The sequence below is a fragment of the Carassius auratus genome, chromosome 30, assembly GCF_003368295.1.
Source record: "Carassius auratus strain Wakin chromosome 30, ASM336829v1, whole genome shotgun sequence".
NCBI classification, from domain to species: Eukaryota; Metazoa; Chordata; class Actinopteri; order Cypriniformes; family Cyprinidae; genus Carassius; species Carassius auratus.
Window position 1 is genome coordinate 23,745,031 of NC_039272.1, and position 22,434 is coordinate 23,767,464.

The 22,434-nt window shown below is 36.3% G+C and overlaps 1 protein-coding gene across 5 annotated transcripts in view; it reads right to left on the minus strand.

Annotated features, from left to right (window-relative positions):
* LOC113049730 (ABR activator of RhoGEF and GTPase) overlaps window positions 1-22,434 on the minus strand; it is a 176,853-nt gene that overhangs the window by 12,554 nt on the left and 141,865 nt on the right. The gene's annotated exons all lie outside the window — the stretch shown is intronic.

Below are 22,434 nucleotides of genomic sequence, written 5' to 3' on the forward strand. Positions count from 1 at the left end.
GAGAAATAAGTAGTATACATCGGTTGCAGTGCATTCTGGGATTGAATGCATACACTTAATAACGTGCACTATGGATTTGTACACCACTTCAAATGGCTGTTGCCTCAAATAGTGAACTGTAAACCTTTCACAAAGGATTTAGGGGGCAATTTTAGACACAGCCTATGTTTCTGGCCTGAAGGGTGGGTTCTGTTAAGAATTACGTTTATCAAATAAAAGTGCATCTGTGGAGGTCAGACATTATAAGCAGGTCATAAGGCAACACTGGGATCATTCATGACCATATCAAAGGAACACACTCGTACAGATAAACACACACACTCTCTTGACCACAAAGACTCATTCAATATTCAGTCAATGAGACTGGCCATCTGTGAGAGAGTGTTTCAAAGCATTTTAAAGTGCAAATGACTGCAAAATGAGGTTTGTTTATAAATGTAATTGGTGGTATGTGGCAATTATGTGTGTATCTATTACACCTGTGTCTGAATACGAGCATACATGAGTAACTGTCTGTGTCTACATTTGACAGACAGTCTTTATGTGTCAATACCTGTGGGAAGACAAATACAAATACTGGTTGTGTCTGCACAGTACATTTGTGTGATTTAAAGGCAATTTTCCTTCTATGAAGGAATTTTTATCAGATCAATTTAATATAGATGATGTTTCAGAAACAGCGGAAGGAGTAGAAGTCAGAAAGACGAGGCAAGAGACAGAAAACTTCAAAAGAGCATGTGCTTGGCAAATGGAAAGACATGGGTCTTGCTTTGTTGTGTATTAATAACAAAATCTATTATCATAGAGTCACAGTGGGGGGTCTTTTTCTGTAACCTCTCTACTCAGACCTGTGTCAGTGGATCAGGAAGATCACAGACCTGACTGTGCAGAGGACACACAGAAACACAGCAGAGGCTAAAATGCTTTGTTCTTATAGGCAGAAAAACTATGCACATAAATTACTGCTCAAAGTGCTGGCAGGGCAAATACCCCACGTGGAGAGACCTAGATCTCGCCGACTCACATCGGCACACGCACAAACACACACACACAGCGGCACACCTACTCCCACAGTTACATGCAGAGTGTGAAGGCCCTGATCTCATCACAGCAGAACAATCATTCAGCAACACTGAGCACTGAGCTAAATGAATTAGATCACCACTGCCATTCCATCAATGTTATACTAGTCACACTAGAAATTACACTGACGAGCAGTCCTTCTCTCTATAGCAGGGGTCCACAGCCTTTCTTACTGTGTGAAATTTTGATTTGCACCGCCGATCAAATGTTTGAGGTCAGTAAGAATAGTTTTAAAAGAAATCAAAACTTTATTCTGCAAATGGGCCTTAAACTAATCAAAAGGGACAGTGAACACATTTATGTAACAGAAGATTTAAATTTCATAAAATCTTTTTATTCACCATGGAATCATGAAAAAGATTATTCAGTTGTGTGTGTGAGAGTAAAGGTGTGATTAATTGACCTCCATCGGTGGGTGGGTGATACTTGCCAGGGGCCCTGAGGACAGCAGGTTAAAGTGATAATTAACCTGTAGCTGCAGCCAGCCCACACACACACACACACACACAAGTACAATAGTTTCTGAGAATTGTTAGCTTTTCACAAACTTCTATTGTTTTATACTGACCAAACAATATGATTTATCCCTAAGCCATCCATAAACCATAAACTTTACAGAAAACTTGTTTGCATTGTTACACTTTCAGATAAACATAATTTAGTATTTTTTATATTATTATATTTTTGCTCCCTCATGAGGACCACAGGCCGGTCCCCACAATGTCAAACATTTCAGGCTTTACTATCCTTAAAGAGCCACACAGATGAGAAATCAAAAATTACCTGTATTACAGTGTATTATGTAGCTGTCCATCAGTGTAAACAATGTGCAAAGTAATTAAACCAAAAAGTACACGATTTATAAAGTTATTGGCTTCTAAAGTAAGGAGTCGACTCTGAATCGCTGAAACGAGTCGTTATAGATTTCAAATCTTTTGCCCATCTTTATGTACGTCACTATGAGCACTTTGCATAATAATCTCCGCCTACCGTCTTGAGAGAAACGAAACTCTGACCTGCCCCACCCCCCCACACAGACGCTCTGGTTGGTGTGGTAGCATCATGTCGAGGAGACAGTGTGTTTTTAATTGTAAAGGCAAGTTTGTTTTATTTTCACTGCCAAAGAATGAAGATCAGAAGAACCAATGGCTAAAATTCATTTTTACCACAATACCAGAGCAGTACAACAAATCCTTGTTGTGTTCACAACATATCACTGATGACTGCTTTTCTAATCTCGGTGAGTACAAGGCGGGATTTTCAAAGCGTTTGGCCATAAAAGAGGGTTCATTACCAAATTTATTTAGAACAATGAGCATCTCCGAATCACAACGCGAAGTATGATTATGAAGTTATGTGTCTGTTTTCTCCCAAGCGTCTTATCAGTATGTGTGCTGTCTGCAGCCTTTGTCTGAGCTAATCGTCATGTACAAACACGTCATTAAAATGAAGAGTAACTCCGTGAATACTCAACGAAGAGACATGAGAGAGATATCTATAGAAAGCTTGACATGTCTACTTTAAAACTAAAGAAGTGCTGTCGAAAACAGATATTCTGTGATAAAGTAATCCATATGAAAACAAGGCGATGTCTGTTTTCACGTCTCCCTTCATTCTAATGTGACCACGCCCCCGCGCTGAACGCGCTATTCAGATTCAAACTGAAGCGCGCGGTTTGAACAAAGAAGAAAAAGCAGCGAGACTGTTCAAGTTTTTATTTTACTGTTTGCTTCGCGATGAGAGGAATAAGACATAATTCACCCCAAACAGATGCTAACGCATAGTTTACCGTGGAGGTGTGTGCGGAACAACCAATCAAACCTGACTATGTTAGTTGACCAATCAGAACACAGTATGCTACCGAAAGATGGGTTTTAAGGAAACTGAATCTTTTGAACAGCTTCGCGCGAACCGTTTGGGGATCTCTGAGAATTGAGGTAATTTTAAAATGATATTTTGACAAAATGACAATGTTTTTTAACCTTGGATGGATTTAAACCTAATGTACAGGACTTATAAACAGTGATAGGAAGCTTAGAATTTTCATCTTACTGGCTCTTTAACATAATAATTAACGTATGGACAATGTAGCTTAAACAAGTACACACAAACAACACAGCCCAACTAACATCTAACACCCAACACATTCATCAAACGAGAGTGAACAAACTACTATGTATAAAAGTAAAGGAAGGAGGAAAGACATAATTATATTACTATTAATTACCCCCAAAATATTTAAACTTCTTCATGTTCAGTAACTTTGTAATGCGTACTCATCATCTAAATAACAAACTATATACAGGTGAAGAAAGCAGGTACAAGAGAGAACTGATCAGCTACAAAGATGCAAACACATTTCACCAAAAAATCTGACAAAAAAATAATTTTAAATGATCAACATTCTGCATTTCATGTTCATAAACAGAGCATGATAAAGTGATGGTTCAATCAGACTTTCAGTCAGTTTAAGACAAGGAAACAGGCAGAAAACAGACCGAGAGAATGAGAGCAGAAGGAGACAGATGGAGAGAGAATGAAAGAGCGAGTAACCTTTTGCCGGAGCAGTTTACTGTGCACACGGCCCCATAGTTTGGCTCCGGTGTTGGTGTGTCTTTTGATGGCTGAAGGATCGTCCACGCAGCAGTGCTGCTCCACGCGCTCACACACTGAGTTCAGATTACAGTCCGTCACTACGATCTCTGTCATCCTGACTGTGTTCCTCTCGCAGCCGCGCACAAGGGCCACTGACCCCCAAAAGACCAGTAGAGTGATTCCCAAATGTAAAACCAAACTCTTTCCAAATTATTCACAGCAGACTGCTTAAAAATATGTTTTTAGAATATGTATATATATATTTCTTTTTTAGAGGTTTACAAGACAAAATTCTTCACTTTTTGTGTCTCAAATGCTCTCTAAGGATGGAGCGATTAAAAAACTATTAAAAATCAGCCGAGAAATGAACTCTGTGAAATAAAGAGCTCATTTCTGGAGGAAAGTAAACATTGCCATGCTTTCGTCTTTTCTCAGGCTTAATAACTGAATTAAAGATCCTTTAGTAAATGTTGAAGTAACTCTTTCCTCTGCCTGCATTTCTCTCCCGCTGCTCTCTCCTGCGCTCTTCTCAGCATCTGATCTCCAGAAATCACAGAGACAGAGAGGAAGAAAGAGTGGGAGGAGAAAGGGAGAGTGGGAGGGAGCGAGGGAGTGGATGAGCTGATTCTATCACCAAGCAGTTTTTAAGTCTCTAGATGCGAGACGGAAGGGGAGGCATTCTTTGTGTGCGGTTACCTCAGTATCTCACAAAACGTGTTTAACCCCCAAATAAAAAAAAATGTTCAAAATTCAAAAGAAATTATGTTTTGCATAAAGAAAATAATGATTTTTTTCCATTGTGACCCAATATTCACAATGATTTTTTTTTTTAAATATTCCCACAATCAGATCAGTATTATGCAATAAATAAATAAATAAATAAACAAACCAACTGTGATATGTAATGCACATTATCTGTGTTTTTCAGGGCCAATTCCGTTAAGATTATTACAGTTCAAGCAGACCAATAACCAATATTTTGAACTGGTATATATGTTTGGTGTAAAAATGAAAATTAATGTCAAACTTAAGAATAACAAAAACTTTCTTTAAATGCTTTTAAAGTATTTTATTGGCAAATCGGGCAGCAAATCTTTCACCACCATTTCAGCGAATAGCTTTGTCATCTTCTCGGTTCTGCCTGCGTTGCATTTAGGTCTTACGGCAAGTGATTCAATGCTCGTCTGAGTTGCCGCTCTGTTATCGCCAGATATTTTATGTACACATTTAAGATGATAGCGCATTGTATTTGTTGTAGATTTGTGTGACAGCTTGGCGATGCACAGCTTACCCTGAACTGTATTTTCATAGTTCTTCTCAAAGGGAAACCAGCCATCACTACGTGACTTTGAGGCCATGATTGTCTGTCTTCTTACTTCTTTTGAGGCATCAAGTGGGAAGCTAACCAATCAGAGGTCAGGGCGCCGCCCAACGTGCTGCCATAACCAATAATAAAAAAAAAAAAAAAAAATAATTTAGATCATCGTTTACGTGATCGATCATCGCTGTCGCGGTCGAGTACTTGAGTACTCGATCACTGTTGCACATCCCTACTGTCTGCAGCCTTTGTCTGATCATTTTACTGTTTGCTTCGCGATGAGAGGAAAAAGACATAAATCACCCCAAAAAGATGTGATGTGGTTGAGGATTTGAGATTTGGATTTCCTTAGGAAAAAAGAATGAAGCACTTTATTCAGCAGAGATCATAAACATGAGTAAGTCTCTTTTTATTTATTTATATACTTGTACTAGTTTTCACATAACGTCTAAACATTTTACTAGTTAGACTTTTTCCAAAGACTTTTTCCAAACTATAATTCCTGACTAAATGTATAATCAAGTGAAATATTATGAAGTTTCAATAACAATATACAATATTATACCATTCAACAGCTTGATGTAAATAATATAAATGTAACAAATAAATGTAACTGTAACAAATGTAACAAACAATGCTGTTCTTTCAATTTCCCCCCCTAAAAAAAAACTGATATATATATAAAAATATATATATATTCTCAGCTCTTTTCAACATTAATAATAATAATAATATTTTTTTTTTGCAGAAAATAAGATTGTTAAAAGACATTCGTGATAGTTGACACCTACTCGTCTATGACTTTTATCAACAAAAAGTGTCTTAGAAATTTTAAATCAATATATTGTTTTCTGTAACTGAGTAAACATGATGATTTTTGCCTCAATAAACTTTTGCCTCAATAAACTCATAATTTGCTAATTATTAATAGTAAGGTAATTATTAAGTTTAAGTATTGGGTGGGATTAGGAATGTAGAATATGGTCATGCAGAATAAGTACTAATAAACAGCTAATATGATAATAACAGGCAAGCCAGTAAGGAACTAGTTAATAGTGACAATTGGTCCCTATACTAAATTGTTACCCATCTATATTATATCCATATTTATTTATTCATATTTATATTTTATATGTTCATATTCATTTATTTACAGTAATAAGAATCACCACTGTGATTAATTAGAATAACTTAAAAAAGGAGTAAAATCTAAATAAAAACAAACTAATAATTTGATGGAAAACTTAATTGTCAAAAAAAATTCATGTTAATCACTCAGAAATCACTGTTCGGAAATATGACAGATTTTCCTCACACTCGCCTACAAACCCCAGTGAGACCTGACCTGAACCACCATGCTCTCTACTTCACTTCAAAAGCATCATAGACACAAAGTTAGAGACAAAAATACCCTTAAAGTTTGTGCGTCAGTGAACACAAACACATTTCATCATCTGACACTATTGTTACAGAGCACATTCTCTGCTTCTATAATCTCTGCAGAGTGTGTGACTAGGAGCCTGAGGCAGGTGTTGGTGTATATATGTTGGTTATGTAAGCAGGAGTGGGACTGCTCTACATCTTCTGTCCTCATGCTAGTCTCTAAAGCAGCACGCAATGGTTCCTACCAGGTATTTTCACTCTGCTTCCTTCTCTCTCTTTCCATTTGTCCTCTCTCCACCTTTCCTCCATCCAAATCTCATTTATATTGCATAAGACCCGGAAAAATCACTGTATTATTAGTTCTTTGTGAAAACCTCACAGGTGCTGCAGGAGCTTTGCCTGGTGTACGTGAAGATCAAACGGGTGTACTTAAAAATAATGCGGTACTAGTGCTGCACCATGCACCTGAGCACATCCAGTTACCCAGGATTCATCTGAGCACTCCGTGGTTCAAGGCTCCCATGGAATCAGCATCCACATAACACAGCAGCATATTCAATTACAAAAACGTCCATGTATCCTCTGCTTCCTGCGTGTTAGTTTATTCAATATTTTGTCTAATTTGATTAGATTTAAAATTAACTCAGCTCTGCGTAAAGACAGACAGAATTCCATAGATTAAAATCAATGCAGAAAGTGGCTTGGAATTATTCACAATAGAATGGTTAAGACTGAAGTCACAGTGGCCAGTCTTTCCAATAACCTGCAGGAAAAAGTTCCAGTTTTACATGGTCAAGCTGTTGTTGATTTGTTGCTGGTTCAAGTCTAACAGCTCTAACTAGCTTTTTTAAAGGAACACGCCACTATTTTTGAAAACAGAGTTAAACTGCCCCTTTATGCCTTTTGGACTATTACTTTTCATGCACTGTGTCATGTAGCTGTATGTGAACATAAACTATGTGCAAAGTTGTGAAGCCAACAGATAAAGTTATTGTTTGTCAAAAAAAAAAAAAAAAAAAAAAAAAAGAGTCGGCTCACAATCGCCTAATTGAGTTTTCAGGAATTTTAATCTTATTCTGTTATGGCTCTACATCACAAAGTAACACATTTGCATAATGTCCGTCCACATTTTAGGTTGCAACAACAAAGTTCCTTGATTATTACGCCTGAATGAGAGTATAGTTCCTAGCTGTATCAGCCTAGAAAATCGCAACTTTTCATTTTAATAATATCAAAACTCTTTGGTCATTTTTGAGCGAGATGCTAATGGTCTAATCAGACTGAATGATCTATGCTACGCTGCAGCTAAAAGTGCTACCACCAGTGAAAAGTAGTGGTGTGTTCCTTTAAGACTGTCTATCAATTCAGTTATCAACATTGATTCAATTCAAACTCAGCCTTACCAACTCACAATCTGTCTGATAATACATTATATCCATTAATATTATTTAATGGGCATGAGCTAAAAGTTAATTTTACATTAACTGAAAGGACCTTACTGGTAAAAAAAAAAATTATATGCAAAGAAATCTGAACTGAAAATCCCTTACTTCAGATAATATTTTAAATTTGGCTTCAGCGATAATATAAAATACAAAGTCCCATTTAATATCACATTTTCAACTCTCACAGTATAAAATAGTCTTTACATACAATGTACCCTAGTGAAAATTTTTTCGAAATACATTTATTTCATGCAAAGTATACAATTAATACATTTGCATATTTGTGTACTTCATACAAATAGCCTGGAATTGTACTTTTAGTATACTAAAACAGGTATACTTAAAGTCTGTCTGTTAAATTAGACTAATTTTGAAATAAACTAATTTTGTACTTAACGTAGTGCCGAAGTCCAACTCAAGATAAACAAGTATATCTGATTGTGCTAAAGTGAAACTATAGCAAGTATACTTCAGCTACACTTTAAATATCTTGCTTTTAAATAACAATATTATTCAAAAATCATACAGTCCTCATCAATAGTGACATTAAAACATGTTTTAGGCTTAATATTAGGAAATGTGCATTGTGTACAAGTAGTACTCCAAATAAAGTTTCATTAAAATTTGTATATCAGTAAATTTAGTACGAAAAAAGTTATTTTAAATATAGTACTTTTTTTTTTTTTACTAGGGTATGTTTATATTTACATTTTAAAAAGGGGATCATCATTAAATTTGGTGTTCCCTAATTTAAAAAGTTTAAACCCCTCATCTAGACTATCTTGCAACAACTAAAGATCAGCTTTGACCAACTAGAAATCATATAAAACTGGCTACCATTAACAGAATCCTTGCTCTCTGTAGAGAGAGAGAGTGTGTGTGTGTGTGTGTGCGTGTGTGTGTGTGTGTGTGTGTGTGTGCCTGCTGTGGTGGGGGTTTACATGTACTAGAACATATGGAACAATGATGAGCTTTGACCTTAATATATGATAACATTACTGACGTGTGCATACAGAAATGTGCTAATGCTAAAATCTTCAGATTATAGTTCTATCTCAGTCTGACACAAGACTGATAAAGAGTGAATTAAAGGCAGATAATGAGAAGTGAATGTCTGACACACAGCGGCACGTCCCTGGATAGTGAGAATCTCAACCCATACGTTTAGCTTTGGCATTTCTAGCTTTGGCACCATTTCTTACTTAGAGCAGCGTATAGTGACAAAAAAAAAAAAAAAAACACGGGGACACATGCCAGATTCAAACCTGAATTTCCCAAATAAGCACCAGAGCTCAAATTGTTCACTGTTAATAAACTCTTGGAAAATTCATTTGAATTTGTATGTATTCCTTCTTTAGATAAAGACAAGTGTGCAGCATACTTAATAGCTTCCAATCTGAGGGCACGGCTTTGGCCCCAGGGCTGCTTCAGAGAAGACTTAATGGGCCAAAAGGAGACAGAGCGATTGAAACGGCTGTGGCGTCAGTGATATAATTACTGATTAAGATGCGTTGGGTGTTCTCAGCAGCTTGAGCGCTCTACCTCTCTTTCTCTCTGCCTCCAGAGGGTAGTGGTAAGAGGACATGGAAGAACACTGCGACTGGTTATTTTTAAAATGGAGATGAAATGCAGCAGACTCATTCGGGCTATGCGTCATCGTTTTGAGGAAAGAATGTTTGGGAAAAAACAGAGAGGCGCTTTATAATGAGGCAGAAAGGCTTAAACATGCCTTAAATATCTTATGGGATTGAACAGTGAAACCTGTTTTTAACTATCGTACAACTTTTCTCAAGAAGCATCATGCACCTTTAGAGTAAAGCAAAAAAAAAAAAAAAACGTATTTTACAAAAACATTATTATTATTTTATTTTTTTTTATCTTAAAAGGGTCCTATATGCCATTTTAGAAAGTCTTGATTTGGTACTAGTATAGGTTTTCACACATGTTTATTCCAGAAGCACATTATTTTGCACATATTTTACATTATTGTGGCATCTCTCTTCCTAGTCTGTCTCTAATGCACTGTTTAGTTCCTGTTTTAATGAAACCCCTCCTTCCGAAATACGAAATGTGCTGTGATTGGTTAGCTGCACATACATTCGTATACAGTACATATACTGTAGCCCACATGTCCTTGCTCACTAAACAAAAATGCATTACACGTACACATAGAACTACAAACAATTTTCCTTATTGTCTTTTCTTGCCTATGGCAGTGAGTCAGGACTGCTTCTGGTGCACCCTACAAAACTAAAACAGGTCTTCTCTAGGAAAGTAGAGCAAAAATAAATAAATAAATGAATGAATGAATTGCGTCGACTTTAGCATATAAAGGGGATGGTAAGTGCTTTAAAAGGGCTCTCCCTTTCATCTCTTCAGAACTGAGTGACAGTGATGCTCATTAAACAGGTAAAGCTAAAGGCTGAAAGAGGGTGTTTATATGAGGGCAGGCACTCCATTCTCTTGCTTTTCTCTTTCTTCTCTGCCTCAGAGTGGCTTATGACAACAATGCATGAGGGAGGGGAACGATTTTCATCTCACAGCCGTTTTTTCATTCCTTCTCATGTTTGAGGCCACGTCTTGCTCTATGTAGTTTTCCGTTACACTGGTTAAAAGTGTTAGGCTTCCCACAGCCCTATGTAGGACAAATGGTTTGGAGAATTTATGAATGGATGGATTGATGAGGGCTTGTCCCTGAGGGCCTTGAGATATCTTCTGGTGAAAGTTTAGCAGTGGATGAAGCAAACCTAAACTACTATTAAAATGAGTGAAAACGGATGAACTTACACGAAAGGCACAATCATAACCTCAGTCCACAACCTTACCTCACTAGTTATTCATGGACATAATGACTACATTTGAATGAGGCTTTTTGACCAGAGCCACACACACACACAAACACAAAAAGGGCGGCCCGGTAACCATACGCTTAAGTTTAAACCACACAGGTCCATTTTCAGACGCTACTTCACAGTAATCCCAAACATACTGCTTATACTGACTTCATAATCACAGAACTCAACTTCAGAAGATAATAATGTATGTTTACAATAAGAGCTCCAGTTCTGTGGAAAGTGGGGCGAGGAAATTATATGGACTTTACTGTGTGAAGACGTCATCTGGGCATGTTTTAAAATGTAGATGACCTCACAGGCATTACACATTATAGGATATGTCTGGGTTTAGGCAGACACATCATGGTTTACCATAGACCAAATCAATGTGGAAACTACAGATACAGTAGCAACTACAAGACACCAAGAGTTAATGGATTTGGTGACATTTAAACAGTGCTTTAAAAGGGTATTTAATTTAAAAAGTAGCATTTATTTGATCAAAAATACAGTAAACATATAATATTGTGAAATATTATTATCATTTAAATCCCTGTTTTCTCTTTTAATATATTTTAAAATGTAATTTATTCCTGTGATGATAAATCTGAATTTTGTCACAACATACATATTTATGTGTGTGTCTTCATAATTTTTAAACAATTTGACATTGTAATATTTTAAACATATTTTAAAATATTCCTTAACCTTAACCTAAAACCTAAGTGTTTTTTCACGTTTTAATCCCCAATTAAAAATGCTTTTAATTAAGCAGCTCCTGCTTTAATATTTGTGTGATGATTTGGGATGGGTGCCATAGGAATACAAATGAACGCAGAGAGCTGAAAACATGATGAGCAGAGCTTCACAGATGTTTGTAATGGTGATGATGGGAGGGTTGGAGGGGGCTGGTAAAGGGGTGAGAGGTGTGTGTGTGTGGACATACTGGATGCTGTATAAGCCAACAACCACAAAGAAAATACCACAGTATTACCATTTGGGATATTTTTGGACACTACAAAGGACATAATGCCACAGTATTTTTTTTAAAGTAGCTGAGAATACCGAGTAAATACCATAAATGAATGTGGTGGTTATTCATTACTGTGGTGTACATCAAAATACCACAATATTACCATCACTGCCCAATGGCAGAATGTAGATGGAACACAAAAGTCATTTTGACATGGATCTGCTGCAGAACAGACGCTGAAACACTGTGTCTGTGAATCACAAAGATGCAGAAAGCATGGAGAGGGAGGAGGAATCAAGGACAGGGAACAGGATCGGGGCTCCAGCCTTTCATGTGAAGGGCTGAGGGTTGGGTGGGTGCGGGCGTGTCCTGAAGGATCGAGGGGGGCTTTGAGTGCATTAGCAGACCCTGCTTTCATGTGCGGAGTGCAGAGCCCGTCCCACATCAAACCCACCCTAATGATGGTTTAAAGAACAAAAGCAGTGCCTCAATTATCATACATTGCTTCTTTCTGCACACGTGTGTGTGTGCAGCACCTGAGGGGCAGGAAAAGTATTAGAGCACCTTGACAGATCCGTAGATGATGCCGGGTTGCCAGGTGACTGTGTTTGTGCTTACTATAACCACTTTAACTGAATCAATATTTAGAACAGCCACACTCTGATGTACTACAAGAGGAAAACTGAAATTTAATAACAGCTCTGATGCATGCATCATTAGATATGCAGCAATCATTTTACAGACTAACAATGACCTTAATAACGGCGACAACACAAAATACACACTCTTCTCATCCAAAGTCTTAACACAAAAGCAGTCTGTGAAATGTCACTGTAGCATCTGTTTGTCAGTGTGTTCTCGCTGAACTCGGCAGATTGTCCCGGTTTGATCTCGTTTGAGCTTCACGTGGATGATTTTGTACACCGTCCGATATTCAACAGCGATGATTAAGATTCCTAATATTCGACAGGGGGATTCTGGGTGAATCTCATGAAGAAATGCCTGGGTCGTATTTCAGCGCAAAATCCAAAGAAATAATAAAATATAAAAAAATATAAAATAATTAAAAAAGCATATTTGAGAAGTTTTTTCAGTATGATGTAATGGTAACACTTTATAATAAGGTTCATTAGTTAACATTAGTTGACTACATTAGTTTACATGAACTAAGAAATGAACAATACTTCTACAGCATTTATTAATCTCTGTTAATGTTCATTTCAGAATTTACTAATTGTGTTTGTTAACATTAGATAATGCACTGTGAACTAAGTATACAATGAATGACTGATTATTATTAACAGATATTGATAAATAGTGTAATAGATGTATTATTCATTGTTCATTCATGGTAGTTTAATATTAACAGTAACTAATAACATTAATGTTAACAAATGACACCTTATTGTAAAGTGTTACCGATGTATAATAATAGTACAATGTATAATTTTTTTTATCAAACTAAAAACAAACTTATAAAACATTGTATTTTCATATTGGAGTACTAGAGTTTATTATTGTAGATACAGTACACAGCATATTCACGACACTATGATGAATGTGTTCACAGTATGCATGCGTGACAGAATCCATGCATAACAGCATATAAAAATAAGTTTAGATCAGCTTAGGTTTTATTTTAATATTTTCACTTTACATTTTAATTTTATTTTGTTTAATTATTTTGATGAGCTTTTTAAAATGTCATTAGTTTTGTTTTTTTAAATTTCTTTTTAGCAGATTTTTATTTTATAACAGTTATCCTTTTAGTCATTTTAGTACTTCAGCTTTCAGTCAGGCAAGATTTTCAAGTTTAAGTGTTTCATTTAATATTGATATTCAATTTTATTTCAGCTTTTTTAAATTCACAGTTTTTAATATTTTTTTTAATATAGCCTAATAGCCCACAACGGACTCTCACGCAGTGAGTGTGTCCAACTGCAGCTCTTTGATACAGATGGCTAGAGTAATGAAAGGAGAAAACTCTCACATTCTCTTTCTCTCAGAGGAAATCCAATAACCCTTGAGATCAAGCAGTTTCCTCTTTCTGAATACCATAGAGACAGGCAGAGGTAAACATCCTGCCAGAGGAATGGAGGTATGAATGGAGAGACAGAGCAGATGAGTTTCTGTATGGTTACTGCTACAGCACAAATACAGATGAACTCTACAGTACGGATCATCGTACACAGCAGGGGTTCATGTCATGTCATGTCGGGCATCTATCAGATGTTCTCAGGGGATGTGTGCTGGTTCTGACATGAGTGTGAGCGGTGTCCCTCGACTGTGGGGTGACTCGAGTGTGTGTAAGAGTGGACACTGATGTGACAGGTGTGTGTGCTGTGACCTACTTCCAGACAGATGGAGGCACGAAGCAGAGTTCAGAGATTTTTCGGAAGTTAATAATTCAGTCTCACACCAAAGAACAGGCACAGGGACTGTCTGCCACGCAGGGACCGACAGACAGAGAAATAAAGGCTCTGTTCCAAAACCTAGAGAGCTCCCTGTAAAGATGTGATCATGCTGACAAAGGTTAAATCACTGGAGTTGCTATAGTAAATTATTCACTTAAACATTTTTTCACCCCACACGTTAACACACAGCACACAAAACTATTGGAAGTAACAGTAATTTATATCGATAGTGGAATAAAATATAAAATGATTTTTTTTCACTAGCCTTTAGCAAAGCATCTTGGGATTGCCTTACCCCAAAGCTGCCTTAAAATTGGGTCATAATGGGTTATCTTCAAAGGCAGCATAATACTGTTGCTAACCTTTTACAAATGCCTTCACATTAGGAGCGTGCCTTAAATGTAGGGAGCCTAGGTAGGGAGTGATACAGACAGAGAGTGAGCATTATCTGTGATCACAGCCATTAGCATGTGAAAGCTCATATAAACACAATCAATATCAAGCCTGAAAACACAAGTCATACATTCACATAATGAGCTTTTCCACACGGCGCTAACATCATTACAGCAGCGCTGAGGAGAGAGAAGCATCCTGAGGTGTACAGAGCACATATAACATGGTTAAATCCTGCGTGTTGATCTCTCTCTCTCTCTCTATCTCATATAAACACACTTTAGTCAGGGACCAGGGTGTTGAATGATTACACTGAGGAGAGATTTTAGACACGGCTGCTAGCGATATCATGAGGTAAAGTACACAGATATCAGAAAATGTGCAGTCTAGTTATCAATACTTTTTCAATGTCAGATGCAGATAACAATATCTAGAAAGATGGATGGTCCACATATATAATCTAATGTTAACAAATGATTTTTACAGTTCACAACATCTGAAAAAATTTTTAAAATAAAATTATGACTTTTTGTTATAAAGCAGGACATCATTTTCATACATGTCCACTGTAGAGGATACCAGGACTTAAAGCATGTTTATTACATAATTTTCTAAACACAAAAAATGAATAGGGAAATAAATTATATTTAAATATCCCTATGAAATATTAGATGTTATAATGAAAATCTTGCCAATTATGGCTTCCATTATTACTCTTCTTTATTCTGATTAATATGTAAATTAGATACAGTGTATAGACACATTGTATATAATGGAAAACCTTCTTATGGCCTTTTTTATGAAATACTATTACTTTTTATATAAAACAACTGTTTACTATAGGAATACATTTTATGTATTTTATTCCTGTGATGGTAAAAATACATCTACTTTATATATCTGTAAATGATATAAGTGAAATGCAGATTTTGAAATAAAAATATAGCAAATGAACATGAGTCCAAACTTCCTGCTGCAAACGAAAACACTTTCACACAGGAGCCACATTATCTTTCTCTCACACACTTACACATCGTAAGATGCAACACTTAGGCGGATTGATTCCCTCATGAGAAAGACAGCAGTGATTTAGAAAGAGTTTATGAGAACGACCCCCTGTGCCCGATCTGTCCTGCACTTCCTCAGTAATAACAGACACGAGTGCTCAAGCCGTCTGCAGGGGACAGGAATATATGAAGCTGTGGGTTGGGGTTTGTATGGAGGCTGACAGATGCTCCAAATGATACAGACTGATGTGCAGAGAAAAAGATAAAGAAAAATAGAGGACTAAAGAATGAAAAACACACTGTGCCTGTGTTCACACAGTGGGTGTGCAGTGGGCGACACTAACTCTGTGTGAATATGTGTGATTACCAGCCACTTACTTTCAATCTGTTATGCAACACTTGGTTTAAAGACTACATCAGCACATGCTCCACTTTTCAGCTCAAGTTGCTCTATCTTTACACAGGAGTGCTATGTTTCTTAGTTATTATGCGGCAGCACTTATATGCTTGAATGTGGCATGACGTCTATTATGTAAGAAAGAATTGCAAAAGGGGACACAGAAACAACCCTGGCGAGATGTAGGGGGGAAAATTCAGGCTTAAATACAGCTAAGACAATTATAATTACCTCGTACAAGTTTTCATTAAAGCTGGGGTCTTCAACAGGGGGTCCAACAATTATTGTTGCAATTTTAGTGCTACAAAATAAAGTTGTATACAAGTTTCTTTCTTCTGGTGGACACAAAAGAAAATATTTTGAAGTTGGTAACCAAACAGTTGACGGTAGCCATTGACTTCAGTAAGTATTTTTCTAAATATCTTCTTTTGAGCTCAGCATAAGAAAGAAACTCATAAAGGTTTGGAACAATGTGAGAGTGAGTGAATGATGACAGTATTTTCATTTTTAAGTGAACTATCCCTTTAACCCATGTAGTGCACATACTGTGATTTAAAGTGCAACCGATCTTCCTTAAACTGCTAATCTTATTTTATCTAACAGAAAGAACTAGAATGATTATTCAGGGTATCCATCTTAAAAAAAAACACACACAATAAACAAATGCTGACAATAAAATACAAACAATAAGTTTCTTTTTTTATTATTTAGAAGTTAAGAACCCAAGTATTTAACTTCAATCTCACCCGTTCTTAAGCAGTTAACCCTTGAAAAAGGTCACGAAATGATCCCTGAGGTCAAGCACAGATGATTAGGAATAGGATTGGATATGGTTATGGAAAGTTGAAAAGTCAATGACAGTGTGTGTGTGTGTGTGTGTGTTTATACCATTAGTTTTCAACCTTTTTGATATATATATATATTATATATATATATATATATATATACACACACACACATATATATATATAGTATACATGAAAACAACTGTTTTATTACATATACATTATATTATTATGTATTATATAATTATTATTATTATTACATGTATACAATGTGTTCTAAAGTCAGAAGCAGGGGTTTTGGATAAAATACAGGAAACTAAATGACTTCTTAAAGCTATAAGTGAAATGAAGGGATGATAAAGTTTCAGCTTTAATTTCAAGCTGAGCACATCAACATTCAAAATAAAATAATAGACAAGCGGTTGTGTGAAAGGAATGTGTGCTGTGAAGACCTGGACTGTGTCGTGGAGATCCACAGGAACAATGAGCTCACACAGCTAGAATGAAGGAATGATCTGGAAATCTATTCGCAGAAATGATATTGATGTGCAAATCTGACATTCTTAGCATAACAGTCACACAAAGTTCAAGTTATAACAGGAAGACAACTCAAACCCTGTATAGGAGACTGGTTATGGGTCCATTAAAAGCATTATATGATCACGATATATGATCACAGCCCTGCAATAGAATGATTGATATTTAATAATTAGACTAGTAGCACACTAGAAACGCAGGTTTACTGAACATATTCTAAACAGACCATTGGTCACAGTAGACAATATGAAAGCCTACAGTAATAGTTCTTGATATTTACAGTAAAAGTCAGTGGATTTGTTCTAAATGTTCTGCTTTGATATCTGTAGTGGTGGTGCTTTAACAGGAATGAATCTAGTGATGCAACTTCCCAGAGAGGGTTTTAGAATGCTAATGCTAACACTCTGATAACTAAAACAGTCTCTCTGCGAAGCCTCTGTGATAATTATTCGAAAGAGGTTAATTCTAGTCAGACTAAAAAAACATCCTAAAACCCGTCACTAATGTTACAGCACCACTGCTACAAACACTAAGAACGCAGATCTGAAACATATTTATATAGCTTACAACATGGCCAGACAGCTTAATAAAGAAACCACAAAAGTTAATGTGGGCTGTTCTACAATTCATTATTCAAAAATAGACCTTTACAAAAGCCTGTTATGCTGCCCTTTCTGTTATTCTCTCTGCCTCAGAAAATTTCCACACACACACACACACACAGAGAGAATATTTTCCAGAAGGGTCCCACAGCTGGGATTCAGTAGCCTTACCAAACATGCGTCTTGAACTCGAAAAACTGCCAATCACCTCTCATCAGCACTTTAACTTCCTGCATGTGGTCATACTGTCAGGACCCACCAACTGCTCTAAGATCTGCTTGTAGACACATGCCAAAGATAACTAGTACATTATCGTATGTTTCCCCCTCTGCTAGGTCTTTGATGACCAGATCTAGTTGATATGATGCAATAATAAAGTGTATTGCCTCAGCTCTTGGTTCTCTGTGGTCCAGAAGCAGGTCTGAGAGCTTGCAGTCAGCTGATTAAACAGACTGTCTTGTGGCACCTTCTCAAGTGTTTATTTGGGTCTTGACCCATTTGGATCAGATTTTCTGGGAGCAGAAAGAGGCTAACACAACCCTTCCAGCATTTAGAGAAATATGCTCATACACAGAGAACCACGTCCAAACTTACATAGCCGAAACAAATAAACAAATAAAATAAATATACATCTTGATCTTAAATCTATATCCTAACATATACTTTATAAAGTATCTTAATTTTGATATACACTACCAGTCAAAAGTTTTTGAAGTGAGATTTAAAAAAAAATATTCTTCTGCTCACCAAGCCTGCATTATTTGATCCAAAACACAGCAAAAGCAGTAATACTGTGAAATATTTCTACAATTTAAAGTAACTGCTTTCTATTTGAATATGTTTAAAAATGTAATTTATTCCTGTGATCAAAGCTACATTTTCCGCATCATTACTCCAGTCTTCAGTGTCACATGATCATTCAGAAAACATTCTAATATGATGATTTGTTGTTCAGGAATAATTTATTATTATTATCAATATTTAAAACAATTGAGTAAATCGGGATTCTTTGATGAATAGAAAGATCCAAAGATCAGCATTTATCGGAAATAAGAATGATTATCAGAATGATTTCTGAAGTATCATGTGACTTTTCAACTTTTGTACATAAATAATAATAGCAAGGCCATCACAGGACTAAATTATAAATATGTTTACATTTTTATGTAATAAAAACTATGTAGTTTTATTCATATATTTTTTTGTACATTTTCTAACAAATAAATGCAGTATATACATGAAGAAAATCTTGTTCTGATATGGCATTGGTCTAACAACCTTTGAAGTAAATGCAAAATAAAATCTCAATGAAAAACAATAATAATCTCTTCATTGCATTAATTTTACTGAAAAACTTGATAACCTCTCAGACAACATTTAGACAGAGACACGTAAATCCCATAGTATCAAAGAAATTCTAGGTGGACGAGCCGAGGCGCCTGTACTGAAAACAAACCCTGGATATGGCAGGGTGACGTACACTGTTGTGAAATCTGACGCAATGTACAGGCGACACCTAGACTGGATCCTGGATTCACGCCACAGTGTCTTTATATCAAGGGAACAGCCTTCACCATATCAAATCGTATCACACACAAACATTCCCATTATAACACACCACCTACCTTAACAGAGCAAAGTTAAAACAACAAAAAGCTTTCTTTCTAAAACCTAAAATCTCCAGCTGAATGTCTGTGTGAGTGCTTCTGCAGTCAGGGCCGTGCACAGACCTTTTGAGGGGCATGTGCTGAAACTGAAAAAGGGCACCCCCCTCCCTTTTTTTATATCAAGATTATTTAGTAAGTTTTTTTGTCAGTATTATTTGTAGGGTCCTGTGTTTGTGAATTGCTCTTGTGTACTTAAATTGCATTTATAGAGAAAAAAATACTTGACTCATACATAAACATACAAATTAGCTTATAAAACCAAACAGAAACCAAAATCTTTTTTATTGAACTTTATGCACTTTATTTTATTAACTTTGCAAAGAAAAAAATTATATATATATATATTCTCTTTTTTAGCTATTCTGTTAGGTTTTATAAGCTAATTTGTATTATTTGGTTAACATGATTATGAATGACATTGAGAAGAGGTAATTTAAGTAATTATGTCCAACTCATTTCCAGATACCTATAACATATCCAACATGTATTCGCCTACCTGGCAAAAATTTGATACTGTGGTGGACCAGGGATGTTGTTCTCTTGAGCGTCTCTTATTCACTACACTTTCCCTAAAATAAGCCAGCAATGAAAAAAATAAATAAAAATAGTGTGAAAAGTACAGTTGCAGTGAAAAGCATTTCTGAAGGATCACGTGACACTGAAGAGTACTGAACTGGAGTAATCATGCTGAAAATTCAGCTTTGATCACAAAAATAAATTACATTTTAAAATATATTCAAATAGAAAACATTTATTTAAAATTGTACAAATATTACACAATATTACTATTTGTGCTGTATTCTGGGTCAAATAAATGAAGCCTTGGAATGAATCATGAATTACATTCCGCATGATATAATATAAAGATTTCACAGTGATCTTCTTCTATTTTTTTTTTTTAGTTACTACTTCATTACTGTAGTAAAACCATGTTTTACAACATTTTATACATGTGAGGACGAACAGAGAGTATACCATAACATGATTAGCCTAAATGTTAATAAATTAAGTGTATCAGCAATCATAAATCAAAGAAGAAATTTCTTAGAAATATATGTTATCTAGGTGACGAGGATCACTCATCGCTTTGTGTAAGTTCCAGTACGAAACAGCGCGGGGGCGCACCTGTTATGATTTTCCGATGGTAAAAACTAATTATATGTTGTTGTATTACTTATCAAAAAAAATATTTTGTCCGTCATTAAAACGGTGACAGCGCCTGCCGCTGCCGGCATCACATTACATTTTCATCTACAGGTTACAAACTAGTTTTTGTAGCTATATAGACGGAGCGCTCAAAATCGCATTTTATAAAAGATGAAATGCTACTGTATGCACAGGCTATTTAAAGGCCATGTTGCAGGTTAAACACCACTTTCGATTTATGGGTACATAAATCACTCAAGATATGTATATCATTTTTAAAATGTCTCAAAAATGTTCTTAAAAACCTATTTTTTAAGTTTTGGGTATTAACGTTTTTTTTTACGCAACTCGGTGATGACGTCATGTTGGGGAGAAGTCGAGGAAAGGTAGCCTCAGTCTAGTATGATGCAGCGTTCCAGGCAACCCGTAACCCGTGTTTTTCCAACCTTAAACCCATGAAAGTGCACTGGAACTGCAATCAAATCCGTGACTTCCCACCCGTGAACTCGTGTCTCATACTAGATCGATGCACTCCGAGTTCCGAGGTCACACGGCACGCGAAACAACGATGACAGCCGATACGAATAATACTGCCTGCGGATGCAGTGTTTATGCAAGTAGTACACGTTGAAAAAACGATTTTAGGTCAATGCAACGTTGCAATAAAATAAATAATCTAGTTACAATTACTTGCGCTCAGAAAGTTTGGCGTAACTTGCCTGGAACGGTACAAAGTCGTTAGTAGTGGTATGAAATAGTGATTACGCGCTCAAAAACCTGCCTGGAACGCAGCATCAGAACTATAGCGAATGACTGGGATGAGGAAGAGGTGGCGAGAGAAAACATGTATGATGACCCGCAGCTGTGTAATTTCGATCGAGCCAGTCGTGAGAGGGCAAATGAGCAATTGCCAAGAACTGATGTCCGTCAAAGCCTATGCATGGTCCGAGGAGAATGAGTGGAGAGTTGGTGAAGTGTCCTGGTGAGTTGCTATCATTTAGCATCGCAGCAATGAGCTAGTTTACAAGCAGCAGTGCGCAATAACGACACACACACACACATATATATAATATATATATATATATATAATTTTATTTATTTATTACTGTCATTGAATAGCACCGAGTGAAAAATCTATGTTTTCTTTATATCTAGTGGCAGTGATCATGACGTTAGTTCAGAGAAGTACCGGTAACCTTTGTCATAGTGTCGTAGAACTGGTAAATTTTGTCTTTGTCATCTAGAAATAAAAGACATCATGCTAGCTATATGGACGTTTCTAAGCGTTTATCTCGTCCTCCGGTGAAAATGTTTTTGCAAACGTAGCCGCGTGTGTGTCGCTGTGTTTGGCAGGTGCTTGTGTGGGTGCCGTCCCATGTAAACTGCGTTAGAAAGCTTGTGCTGTAGGGAAGTGACTGCGTTTGGGTCGCTGTTGGTCGCTATCTCACTATCTATCTGTCTGTCTGTCTATCTATCTATATACTGTATCTAGTCTATCTATCTATCTATCTATATATATGTATTTATCTATAATCTGAATACTCTCGTCTCTCTAGTCACTCTCAATGCTCTCAAGGCGGCTTTGGTAAATTCTCTCCCCAACGTGACGTGATGCAATGCATTGTGGGGGAAAGGAGACCACTGTAAGATAATACCTATTTTTTCGTATTATATTCCGTTTTGTGATACCCAACAACATAAAATCGATGGATAACAGTTTAAATGTTTATTACCAACAAACAAATTACACATATTCATTAAAAAATTAACCTTGCAACACGGCCTTTAAGTGTTGGCTATGTATTGGCTATGACTAGATGGCAAATGCTAGCCCTCTCTCTCAGGCGACATCCCA